Source organism: Bubalus bubalis, chromosome 7 (genome assembly GCF_019923935.1).
Source record: "Bubalus bubalis isolate 160015118507 breed Murrah chromosome 7, NDDB_SH_1, whole genome shotgun sequence".
In the NCBI taxonomy this organism is placed as follows: domain Eukaryota; kingdom Metazoa; phylum Chordata; class Mammalia; order Artiodactyla; family Bovidae; genus Bubalus; species Bubalus bubalis.
The window spans coordinates 106614511-106628610 of NC_059163.1; the positions used below are offsets into that span (position 1 = coordinate 106614511).

At 36.0% G+C, this 14100-nt stretch overlaps 1 protein-coding gene across 1 annotated transcript in view; it reads right to left on the minus strand.

Annotated features, from left to right (window-relative positions):
- The window catches only part of GRID2 (glutamate ionotropic receptor delta type subunit 2), a 1609032-nt gene that overhangs the window by 739834 nt on the left and 855098 nt on the right, over positions 1-14100 (minus strand). The gene's annotated exons all lie outside the window — the stretch shown is intronic.

A 14100-nucleotide genomic window follows, 5' to 3' on the forward strand; every position in this document is an offset into this window, starting at 1 on the left:
AATTAGAGAAATGTAAAAATCAAAGGAATGGAAGCTGAGGAAAAGTAATAGCTAACCAGACCTTATTGGTACAAAAAAGAAAATTATAACACTCAATTATTGAGTTACTCTAATAAAAGGAAATAAAGTGTGTGAAATATTAAAGCAGGGATTCCCAGGTGGCGCTAGTGGTGAAGAACACGCCTGCCAATGCAGGAGACATAAGAGACGCAGGTTCCATCCCTGGGTTGGGAAGATCCTCTGGAGAAGGGCATGGCAACACGCTCCAGTATTCTTGCTTGGAGAATCCCTTGGACAGAAGAGCCTGGCGAGCTACAGTCCATAGGGTTGCAAAGAGTCGGATACAACTGAAGCCACTTAGCACACATGCAATATTAAAGCAGTTTGCAAACTGCAAATTTCTATGCAAGATACATTTTCATTATCAAGATTATATTAACCCAGTCAAAAATCCCCCTTGTTCATGATTTTCTTCTGCTGTCCTTTCCTACAGAAAAATGGAAAATAAACAAAAAATCATAATAAGGACTAAAAGTTAATTTAGGTAATACCTTTAGAATTTGATAGTCTAGCAATTTCTGTGATAACTGTTGCCTAGTTAGACCAACTTCCCACAATAACTCTCTAGGAGGTAGTGACTGATTGAAGTACAATGATTTGTTTTATTAAATTGTGCAGAATGATAGCTTTATTATAATCATTAGTGTAAGATTAAACTTAATTTCTCTCTAAACATGGCTTATAATTAAGTAGATTAGGGTAGAAAAATCCCAGGGGATAACAGAATCTAATGTATAAATACATTTCTAAACTGACTCACAAACCAGATATATATCTTACTGTTCATCCTAAACCAGTAGTCAGCACCAAAGAAATCTCTTTTGGAATCTAGTCTCTGCTTAATATGTGCCAAGCACTGTGAGAGGTACCTGGGAGGGAATGATGAGTAAGACAATCCCTGCCCTCTATACGTTTGCTCTTTACATAGCTGATGATAACATAGACCCTTTCACAGATAGAAAAATCATACAATACTATTCATTTTAAAAACTGTAGTTGCAACTTAAATTTAGTGATATTCTCTGGAACATATCAAACAGTAAGTCTTAGCCTTATCATTGTATTCAAATAATTCTTTTAAAATACAGAATTTGGTAGAAGAAAAGATTTTTCACTGAGGCTTTGTATGTCTGATTTTTCTTTTCCTCTATCCATCTTTCTCCCTCATTTGAGCAGATTAGGTGCATTTAATCATTTTTAATCACTTAATGCACTGAAGACTTCACTGGGCAGGAGACTTCAGAACTTCATTCAGCCAAGCTTGGTGTTTTGAAATTATGATGGAATGCTAAGCTTTAAAATTAATATTTAGATTCTTATAAGTTTGTTTTTTTTTTTTTTAGATAAAAAGAAATACATCATACTACTGGACACGTGAAATACATCATTAAGCTGAATGGAATTTCCCAAAGAATAAATAGCCAGATTAATCTGTAACTGCCTTGTTTCCTCAGGGGGGGAAAAAGGCTTTTAATCAACCCTTACTTCAAAATAATTTAAATCATTGAGTATTTCCTGTCACTTGTACTATATTTAAAAAATAAAGATAATAGTGTGCTTTATGAGATTATAGAGTGACATAGTTAAGCAATAGTGACCCACTGAGATTTTGCAAGGTAAGGAGCAGTGGCTGCGCTTTGCTGGAGCAGCCATGACGAGATACCCCATGCCCAAGGTAAGAGAAACCCAAGTAAGATGGTAGATGTTACAAGAGGGCATCAGAAGGCAGACACACTGAAACCATAACACAGAAAACTAGTCAATAGAATCACACTAGGACCACAGCCTTGTCTAACTCAATGAAACTAAGCCATGCCCGTGGGGCAACCCAAGATGGGCGGGTCATGGTAGACAGATCTGACAGAATGTGGTCCACTGGAGAAGGGACTGGCAAACCACTTCAGTATTCTTGCCTTGAGAACCCCATGAACAGTATGAAAAGGCAAAATGATAGGATACTGAAAGAGAAACTCCCCAGGTCAGTAGGTGCCCAATATGCTACTGGAGATCAGTGGAGAAATAACTCCAGAAAGAATGAAGGGATGGAGCCAAAGCAAAAAGAATACCCAGCTCTGGATGTGACTGGTGATAGAAGCAAGATCTGATGTTATAAAGAGCAATATTGCATAGGAACCTGGAATGTCAGGTCCATGAATCAAGGCAAATTGGAAGTGGTCAAACAGATGGCAAGAGTGAATGTCGACATTCTAGGAATCAGCAAACTCAAAAGGACTGGAATGGGTGAATTTAACTCAGATGACCATCATATCTACTACTGCGGGCAGGAATCCCTCAGAAGAAATGGAGCAGCCATCATGGCCAACAAAAGAGTCTGAAATGCAGTTCTTGGATGCAATCTCAAAAATGACAGAATGATCTCTGTTCATTTCCAAGGCAAACCATTCAATATCACAGTAATCCAAGTCTATGCCCCAACCAGTAACGCTGAAGAAGCTGAAGTTGAATGGTTCTATGAAGACCTACAAGACCTTTTAGAACTAACACCCAAAAAAGATGTCCTTTTCATTATAGGGGACTGGAATGCAAAATTAAGAAGTCAAGAAACACCTGGAGTAACAGGCAAATTTGGCCTTGGAATACAGAGTGAAGCAGGGCAAAGACTCATAGAGTTTTGCCAAGAAAATGCACTGGTCATAACAAACACCCTCTTCCAACAACACAAGAGAAGACTCTATACATGGACATCACCAGAAGGTCAACACCGAAATCAGATTGATTATATTCTTTGCAGCCAAAGATGGAGAAGCTCTATACAGTCACCAAAAACAAGACCAGGAGCTGACCATGAACTCCTTATTGCCAAATTCAGACTTAAATTGAAGAAAGTAGGGAAAACCACTAGACCATTCAGGTATGACCTAAATCAAATCCCTTATGATTATACAGTGGAAGTGAGAAATAGATTTAAGGGACTAAACCTGATAGGTAGAGTGTCTAATGAACTATGGAATGAGGTTTGTGACATTGTACAAGAGACAGGGATCAAGACCATCCCCATAGGAAATAAATGCAAAAACACAAAATAGCTGTCTGGGGAGGCCTTACAAATAGCTGTGAAAAGAAGAAAAGCGAAAAGCAAAGGAGAAGGAAAGATATAAACATCTGAAGGCAGAGTTCCAAAGAATAGCAAGAAGAGATAAGAAAGCCTTCTTCAGCGATCAATGCAAAAAAGTAGAGGAAAACAACAGAATGGGAAAGACTAGGGATCTCTTCAAGAAAATCAGAGATACCAAAGGAACATTTCATGCAAAGATGGGCTCGATAAAGGACAGAAATGGTATGGACCTAACAGAAGCAGAAGATATTGAGAAGAGATGGCAAGAATACACAGAACTGTACAAAAAAGATCTTCACGACCCAGATAATCATGATGGTGTGATCACTGACCTAGAGCCAGACATCCTGGAATGTGAAGTCAAGTGGGCCTTAGAAAGCATCACTACGAGCAAAGCTAGTGGAGGTGACAGAATTCCAGTTGAGCTATTCCAAATCCTGAAGGATGATGCTGTTAGATTGCTGCACTCAATATGCCAGCCAATTTGGAAAACTCAGCAGTGGCCACAGGACTGGAAAAGGTCAGTTTTCATTCCAATCCCTAAGAAAGGCAATGCCAAAGAATGCTCAAACTACCGCACAATTGCACTCATCTCACACGCTAGTAAAGCAATGCTCAAAATTCTCCAAGCCAGGCTTCAGCAATATGTGAACTGTGAATTTCCTGATGTTTAAGCTGGTTTTAGAAAAGGCAGAGGAACCAGAGATCAAATTACCAATATCCGTTGGATCATGGAAAAAGCAAGAGAGTTCCAGAAAAACATCTATTTCTGCTTTAAAAACATCTATTTCTGCTTTATTGACTATGCCAAAGCCTTTGACTGTGTGGATCACAATCAACTGTGGAAAATTCTGAAAGAGATGGGAATACCAGACCACCTGATCTGCCTCTTGAGATATTTGTATGCAGGTCAGGAAGCAATAGTTAGAACTGGACATGGAACAACAGACTGGTTCCAAATAGGAAAAGGAGTATGTCAAGGCTGTATATTGTCACCCTGTTTATTTAACTTATATGCAGAGTACATCATGAGAAACGCTGGACTGGAAGAAACACAAGCTGGAATCAAGATTGCCAGGAGAAATGTCAATAACCTCAGATATGCAGGTGACACCACCCTTATGGCAGAAAGTGAAGAGGAACTAAAAAGTCTCTTGATGAAAGTGAAAGTGGAGAGTGAAAAACTTGGCTTAAAGCTCAACATTCATAAAACGAAGATCATGGCATCCAGTCCCATCACTTCATGGGAAATAGATGGGGAAACAGTGGAAACAGTGTCAGACTTTATTTTTATGGGCTCCAAAATCACTGCAGATGGTGATTGCAGCCATGAAATTAAAAGATGCTTACTCCTTGGAAGGAAAGTTATGACCTACCTAGATAGCATATTCAAAAGCAGAGACAGTACTTTGCCAACAAGTTCGTCTAGTCGAGGCTATGGTTTTTCCTGTGGTCATGTGTGGATGTGAGAGTTGGACTGTGAAGAACGCTGAGCGCCGAAGAATTGATGCTTTTGAACTGTGGTGTTGGAGAGGACTCTTGAGAGTCCCTTGGACTGCAAGGAGATCCAACCAGTCCATTCTGAAGGAGATCAGCCCTCGGGTTTCTTTGGAAGGAATGATGCTAAAGCTGAAACTCCAGTACTTTGGCCACCTCATGCGAAGAGTTGACTCATTGGAAAAGACTTTGATGCTGGGAGGGATTGGGGGCAGGAGGAGAAGGGGACAACAGAGGATGAGATTGCTGGATGGCATCGCTGACTTGATGGGCGTGAGTCTGAGTGAACTCCGGGAGTTGGTGATGGACAGGGAGGCCTGGCGTGCTGCGATTCATGGGGTCGCAAAGAGTCGGACACGACTGAGTGACTGATCTGATCTGAGATTTTTCTGTTTGATAAAAACTTATCAGTTTGATAAGAACTTGTCAGTTTGATAAAAACTTCTGTTTGATAAGAAGATTTTAACATTAGATCATAATTTTTTAGGTTAAATGTCATTTTACGCTGAATCAATATTTTCATGACATTTTATTGATGTACAAATCCAAAACAGTAGAATATGTTATTTTTATGTACCTGACATAATATATACAAATGCAAACTAAATAGTTCATTAAGATGCTTGAATTAATTATATACTTACTGATGTGCATTGAAGTAAATGAGAGAACTGAAAGCTGGAAAGTAGCCAAATGAGTAATAAACTACTTTAAGACTGTCTAGAGAGAGAGTTAATAATATTATAGTCATCAGACATTTGAAAACACCCTCAGGGTAATTATAAACATTTGCAGTAAATTAAGAGGAATGTGTCCATTTTATGGGACTTGATTAAGCCTACATCAAGACTGAATGGGATCAATACTGTGATTCCTAGGAATGCATTCATTCTGATAGCATCCCAAAGTTCATTTCAAAGAGTTCTACCATATGACAATTTAACTTTTAAAGCAAGGATGATATACTGGAGGGTAGTACTTAAGTACCTCAGGTCATTTAACTACATACTGACCCTTAATTTGGGAATCATTAAATACTATTTGCAGAAGGCAAGAATCCATAAATAATATGTTCATTAATCCTTAAAGTTGAATTATTTCTTTGTTTTTATGCATATGGATGTCAAAAAGTAAATATTTCTGCATATAAAGAGAAATATGTTTTCACTTACTATTTTTGAAGCTAAAATATTTTTTATCAAAACCTGTTATATACATTTTGGTCTCTGATTTTCAGAAATACTTAGTTTAACAAATTATAGTATACATTTACATACAGACAAAAGTCTTATTGTAAAACGAAAAAGACTCTCCTGAAACAGTCAGGAAAATGTCAGAAAAGCTAAGAACATAAAATAAGTCTAAGTCGATCAAAACCAACACAAACAAGGAAACTGAACCCAAGAAGATTGTACTTTAAAAGCAATTTTAAGTGGTGAATTATAAAGACAATTATTTATTAATTATAAACATCTAAATTACAATTTGATGATATTAGATTTAAAAATTTAATTAATCAAACTGAAATAATCTAATTCATATTTATTATTTTTTTCAAGCTGACAAGGGAAGCACATGTGTCCACATACACCTACCCTTCACCTAGAGGGTCATCATGTAACTCAGATTGCTGACTGAGAGCCCGCATACCCCAGAACAAATTATTTGGTTTGAGAATAAGCACAGGACCCAAACACAGCTTGAGACTTTATAGGAGGATAAACAGCCCTATGCATGGTATTAATATATGGACAAAGAAGGGAAGAGGCCTTTTTTAATGTAATAATCTCTAAGAATATACTTGGAGTTACGAATGACAACTGTCTGGCTTGAGAATGAAACAAATGCATGGATCAAAATAGAGTTGAGGCTGTAGTAAGAGGGCAAATATCACTACCTTCGGTTAGTTCATGCTTGTGTGTCATCACTTTTACAAGCCGCTTATATCCCTATCATCATATTACCCCTCCAAGCTCCACAATTAAACCCAGATAATAAATCTACAAGTAGGTTCATTCTAATATTAAGTGTGGGACCAATATTTTTTAGGCAAAGGAAATTAAATAACCCAAATAGTTCTTTAGATGAAATGCACATCAACTTTGCTGCTTATGTCACTCTTGAAAATCAGTTCTATTCAGCCCATCCATGCCTGAAATTCAACTTTTATTTCAATATCTTTAAAACAGAAACCTCTCATTAAAGCAATCTATATGCTTTTATTCTATTTTAAAGATCACTCACTTCTATAACTTTCTGGCTTCTGTATACTGTCAGTTCCAAGACTCCTGGATTCTGGAATCTAGCTGTTGGCTCTGGTACATTCAACTAATTTCTTGCTTAGACCTCTCTGACAGTGAGCCTGCCTGGACTATTACCATTGCTTCTAATGAGTCTTCCTAGGTATTATATTATACCTTCTTGATCAAACGCTCTCTCAGAGATTTGGCTGAAAGCATAAATAGCATGATAAGCAAAGTGAAAATGATGCAAGATTGGAAGGGGAGGGCAATATAATGAGTACTTATGATAAAGATTTAATGTAAAAAATTTAAAAGGCAGAAGTTATGTGAAAACACAAGTGTTTTTTGTTTGGCTAAAAAGCAGTAAAGGTCTCACTTCTCCAAGGCAATAAGATAGCGTGTGGCATATTGTGTAATCAGTATATACATACATATATATATATATATATCAGCCAAATACAGAAATATTGAAAAAATAAAATAGATAAGGATAAAGGCATTTATTAGAAAGGTGGACTATCTAAGAAGCATACATTATCAGGTTGAAAATAGTAAACTGTTCTTGGTACTTAGGCAGTAGAAGACTGAGTGGGTTCATGGGATGTAATCAATTCTTTACTTATTGATAAATGATTACAAGCAAAAGGATTACTTATTTTATATTATTCCAGAAAATGAATCATTTTGTCCAGTATATTTTAAGTATTATAAAAATAAAAGGTTTCTGCCAATTAGAAATGTCCAGTATCCATTTATAAGATAGTATCCTTGAGAATACAGTGAGTTCTCTCTTGCTTGGAGGATTCTGGCAGGGAAACAATGCTACCAATCAAAGATATTGAAGAAGATATTTACTAAAGTTTCTTGCTTCCAGATGCCTCATCTAGGAACAAAACTGGCTGCATCAGAAACATCAGGAGAGGTGTTAACATTTAGTGCCCACCTTGCAAAAATTCTGATTCCAGGTGTCAATGATGGACCTGAGGTGGTATGACAATTAAGAAGTTCTTCCAGTCATTCTGGTCTATTATCAAATCTGGGTTCCAGGTGTCCACTACACTCAATTCTAACCCTTTGTCTCTGATACCATAATCAATAAGTGATCACAATTTAATTCTGATACTTCATTTGAAATTATAAGTAAATCTATTTTTTTCCTTTTTTTTAGTTTTCAGATATCTAATAGGTTGTTATGGCTTCTAATTTTTATAATCTACTTACAATAAATAAATAGAACTTACATGTATAGTTCAAAGATTTATTGTGTTGCACTCGAAACAAAAAATTGAATATCTCTGGTACCACAGAAGGTTATCATGTGTCCTTTTCCAGACAGTCCACTCCTGGCCCAGAGATGCAACCACTTTCTGACTGGATCACCAAGATTAGTTTTGTATGTTACCAGAATTCACATAAATGGAATACTATAGCATATACTTCTTTTCTTTCAGGCTTATTTCACTCAAATTTTTATTGTTGAATATTTCAGTGGTTCATTTCTTCTTATTGCTGAATAGTATTCCATTGTAGGAACATTCCACAATTCCTTGAACCATTTTCAAAATTATGGACATTTAAGTTGTTTCCAGGTTTGGACTTCATGAATAATGCTAATATAAGGATTTTTATATACGATTTTGCAAAGATATACATTCACATTTATCTTGGTAAATACCTGGAAGTGACATGGGTAAGTCACGTGGTGGATGAATATTTAAATTTGTAATGAATTGCCAAACGGTTCCATAAGTGCCCGTATATTTTTACATCCAACTCTCTGTAGCGGGTTTCAGTTTGCCACATTCTTTCCCATGTGTAGTAATGGCCTTCAGTCAGTCTAGTGGGTACTGATTAGTATCTTTTTTTAATTGGCATATACCTGTGGACTAAAAATGTTCAGCACTTCTTGTGTTTATTGGCCATTTATATATCTTCTTATATGAATTCTTTGAACAAACTTTTGCACACTTTCGGTTGTTATATCTGTGTTGGTCTCATATTTTTGCTTTGTAGTTTTGTTTGTTTAGTTCTCTAAGCCCTTTATATAGTCTATGTATTTGCATAAGTTTTTCAGGTATATGTATTGAAGTTTACTCCCCAGTTTACAGTTTGCCTAATTATTTTCTTAACGGTGTCTAATATGAACAGAAAGCTTTAATTAAGATAAAGCTCATGTTGCTTGCTGTGCCCCAAGTATTAAAGTCCTCTCCCTCTAATTGAGGAGCTTAGTGTTTTCTGCCAGCATACCTATAATTGAGGAAGGCTAACTTATTTAACTTGCAAGTAGGGTAAAATCTCAGGGCTTCTCCAGTGGCTCAGTGGTAAAATATTCACCTATTATGTAGGAGATGAGGGGTCTGATCCCTGAGTTGGGAAGATCCTCTGGAGAAGGGATGGCATCCCACTCCAGTTTTCTTGCCTGGAGAATCCCATGAACTGAGGAGTCTTGTGGACTACAGTCTGTAGGATCGCAAAGAGTCAGACAGGGCAGAAGCAATTGAGCACGCACACACGCACGCACGCACGCAGGGCGAAAATCTCAGATCCTTCACAGTTCTTGACTGTATCACATTACAGCCCCAGCTGTAAGCAATCTGCGGACTACAGTTTTTCAACTGGAAGTATTACGCGCTCAAGCAAAATGACTGTCCTGTTTGCAAATTTACAATGATAAACAAACCTCCTGAACTGATATGCAGTATTTTTTCTTGAATGGTATTAGTATGCTAAAGGTCAGCAGGCTTAAAGTCACTTACTGTATCTCTTTAATGAAAAAGATTCTACACATTTTCATTTGTAAATGCTTAAGAAATTTGTGTCAGAAATTAATCTTATTATTTCTATAGCATCAAGAGAGTCCAGTAGTTGAAAGCAGCAGAGACACTATCAGTGCTTGAATTCAGGCTTTTGGGACTTAGTTTCAAGTCACCTGACTTCTTACTACCTCAGCTTTTTTCATCTGTAATATCATTACCATCATCATCATCATCATCATCTACCTCATAGATCTGCTGTGAGAATTAAATGAACACATAAAGCATTTAGAACAGAGCCTGGATATCAATAAATGTTCTCTATAGATAGATTATCCCCTTGTTATATTCTGGTGTGATAGTTCACTGCAATCTCTTCGTACTCATTCATGGTTAGGAGTACATGCTCTGGTCAGACTTTAAACTCAGTATTGATGCTTCTTAGGTATATTTCATAAACAAGTTACCCATCAGTTGTTTCTGTTTTCCAATTTTTAAAATACTATAATCTACTTCATAAAGCTACTGAGAAAATTCAGTGATACAATGCAAAATATTTATTCTAGTGCCTGGCCAATAAAAATGCTCAGAGATACTATTTTTAATATTTTTATTTCTATAAGATTTGTTCACACTGTCTGTTGGAGTTGCTGTCTCTCAAACACTGTGAAAGTTAGGTAGGATTCTGAGAGGCAATAATCAAGATCAAAGTCTACCCATGAAGCCTTCTTTGATCACTGCTGCCTAAATTAAACACTTTCTTCATTGCAGACCATTAGCACTCAGTTTATATCATTTATGACACAACTTACTATTTTCTCTATTAAGAGACTATTATAAATATTTTATATTTTAATTATGTTTCTTAAAGGTTAAGACTAAATTCTGTAAAATTTTTAATGTGAATGTGATGTTTTATATTTTCACTAAACAAGGGAACAAGGAATATTTCTTGAATGACACATTTTTAAAAGTTCAACATTTCTTTCCAAGTATTTACAAAAATATCTTGAGTCAATTCATTCAAATAAACTTTCACATTTTTATTTCTCTTTCCATCCTTTTTTTTTTTTTTTTTTTTAAGTTGCTCAGTCATGTCCAACTCTTTGTGAGCCCATCGACTATACAGTCCATGGAATTCTCCAGGCCAGAATACTGGAGTGGGTAGCCTTTCTCTTCTCCAGGGAATCTTCCCAACTCAGGTTTCAAACCAGGACTCCTGCAATGCAAGCAGGTTCTTTACCAGCTGAGACAAGGGAAGCCCAATAATACTGGATCTTCCCAACCCAGGAATCAAACCCGGGTCATCATCCATTTACTTAGTCAAAGATTTGAATTTTCTCTGTTAAGAAATTTATAGTGTACTGTTACACTGGGCTCATACTCATAAGTTCAGTTCAGTTCATTCACTAAGTCATGTCTGACTCTTTGTGACCCCATGGAATGCAACACGCCAGACCACCCTGTTGAATCACCAACTTCTGGAGTTTACTCAAACTCATGTCCATTGGGTCTGTGATGCCATCCAACCATCTCATCCTCTGTCGTCCCCTTCTCCTCCCACCTTCAGTCTTTCCCAGAATCAGGGTCTTTTCCAATGAGTCAGTTCTTTGTATCAGGTGGCCAAAGGATTGGAGTTTCAGCTTCAGCATCAGTCTTTCCAATGAATATTCAGGACTGATTTCCTTTAGGATTGACTGGTTGGATCTCCTTGCAGTCCAAGGGACTCTCAAGAGTCTTCTCCAACACCACAGTGCAAAAGTATCAATTCTTCGGCACTCAGCTTTCTTTATAGACCAACTCTCACACCTGTACATGACTACTGAAAAAACCATAGCCTTGACTAGATGGACCTGTGTTGGCAAAGTAATGTCTCTGCTTTTTAATATGCTGTCTAGGTTGGCCATAACTTTCCTTCCAAGGAGTAAGTATCTTTTAATTTCATGGCTACAGTCACCATCTGCAGTAATTTTGAAGTCCCCCAAAATAAAGTCTGTCACTGTTTCCAATGTTTGCCCATCTATTTGCTATGAAGTGATGGGACCAGATGCCGTGATCCTAGTTTTCTGAATGTTGAGCTTTAAGCCAACTTAAATCATAATTTAAGCTCATAATCATAATTAAGTGCATTTGAAAAAAGTGTTCCTCTAATAAACTGGATAAGAAGTCTAATCTTTTTCTTTAAGTATATTTTTCTAAGCAAAAAACATCTTCAATAACATTTGGCTTCAGCAGGTTGCCTGATTCCATCCATGGATGATACTTAATCCATTCCTTAATGAAAGTAACTCCTGATAACCAAGATAAAAGTCAAGTATAATTCTAATGTTTGAACTTAAAATGAGGACTATGATGAATGTATATGTAAATACATGTAGCCCTCTTCAAGATACAAGATATTTGGATAGCTTGATGTTTATTTTGGATTCTAGCCTCGTTCTTTACTAGCAAGATTTATTGTAAGTATCAAAGGAAAATTTTCTTTGATTGAAGAAAAGTATTCCTGGAAATGATTGTAAAGTACAATCAGGATATTTTTTCATGAATTATTAAATTAAATAAGTTAAAATAAAGTTTATCATCAGAGTAAAGGAAAATGTTTTCATTATTCCTAAAACAAACACTGCTTCTAACAGAGGATACAAATACTATGATTATAAGCATCTTATTTATTCAAAGGAAAGCAAAAGAAAAGAGAATGGGGAAATTCAAATGTATGGAAAGGAGTGTGTGACCATGAATTTAGTACATTTAAAAAATTACTTATCAGTAATCAAAATGTCTTCTTTTATAAGAATTCCCTAAGTGTAATTCATGTAGGACTTGGGAATAAGATAACAAGGAATTTTCTTTTCTCATGGATGTTTGTAATCATAAAGTAAAATTCTCATTTTAATTTGTAGAAACATCATCAAAAGTTATTTTTCTGTTCTTTATTTTACATACTATTTTGATAGGACTAACTAAGCAGTGTTTTCTCCTTTTAAATAAAGATTTAGAATTAAAAAATTCATTATTTCAAATTATGTTTGAGTAGAGGTCATGATAACCATTTGTCGTTATATGTCCATAGATAATCTGACTAGAAAAAATTGACAAAGGGGTACTCAGTATGTTGACAGTAGAGCTAGAGTTTACTATGTTCACTAAGTAATTCTACTAGTGACTATCAGATTTGTGTTCCATCCTTACTTTTACTGATGAGCCAATTATTTTTATTTCCTTTTTGTTTACTTTATTCATTTTAGTCTCTTGGTCTTCATTCTGTGACCCCTAAGTAATATGAATTAAGCAACAAAATAAGGATTTCCGTCCTGGGGACAAAGGACTGTGCTTTTAGAGAGTCTCACAGACTTTTGGCTGAAGTCTACCCATCAAGTTTAATGGAACTCAGCTGCCCAAACCCCATGTGACCTTGGAATATTTAGGGCTAATGTAGCTGCCACTTGCTTTCCCTCCCTAGGAGTCCACAGGAGCTCTTATTTGCTGCTTTCCAGCTTTCTGCCAACCTGTTTGTGCTTGGTTCTATTGATGTCACTTTCTGGCCACTCTTGTGTAACTGTTCTCTATGTTCAAAATGCTGAGCAGATTAGGGTAAGAAAACTTTCATTTTGAAATACTTTTTCATTTGCAATGAAAATAAGTTGCACTTTAGATCATAAATCTTAACGTTTTAAAATAAAAATGTAAAAACCAGGCCCATCCACACTGACAGGAATTTTTTTTTTTCTGTCTCTTTCTTAAGGCAGATTTCTAAGGAAGCACATGTTTTACAATATATATCCCTTATCAAAATCTATTTCCTCTCATTTGAACATAGCAATCTCTACTCTCTTTCCTCTCTTCCTAATGACAAAAATAAGAGAGAAACTATATTTGAAAATCTCTGGGATTAGTCAGATAGAAAACAGGTAGATTTTAATTTGGGAAAAAAGTGTTTAAACAAAAATAACATTATTTCATTATTTAATATTAAATGTGTGAAGCTATTTCAATCGTGTCTGACTCTTTGTGATGCTATGGATGGTAGCCTGCCAGGCTCCTCTGGGATTCTCCAGGCAAGAATACTGGAGTGGCTTGCTATGCCCTCCTCCAGGGGATCTTCCTGACTCAGGGATCAAACCTGAGTCTCTTATGTCTCTTGCATTAACAGGAAAGTTCTTTACACCTGGGAAGCCCTATTTTTGCTTACTTTGGTTAATGTAGCACAAGTAAAAATATTGAGACAAAGTATCTTCTTAAGATACAGTAAAATAATATAAGTAAAATGCCTTGTGTTTTACCTTGGAAAGTTAAATAAATTAAGTATCTTTATACTAATCAGTATTTTTGTGAGAGTTCACATTGGAGAAAATATGCTAGGATAAATAAAAGGCATTATAATTTCAATGACCCTCAAAGTGTTAAGTACTAAGTAGATTCTAAAGCCTATACAAGAGCATAAGAAAAATACTTCAGATTATTTTTTAAC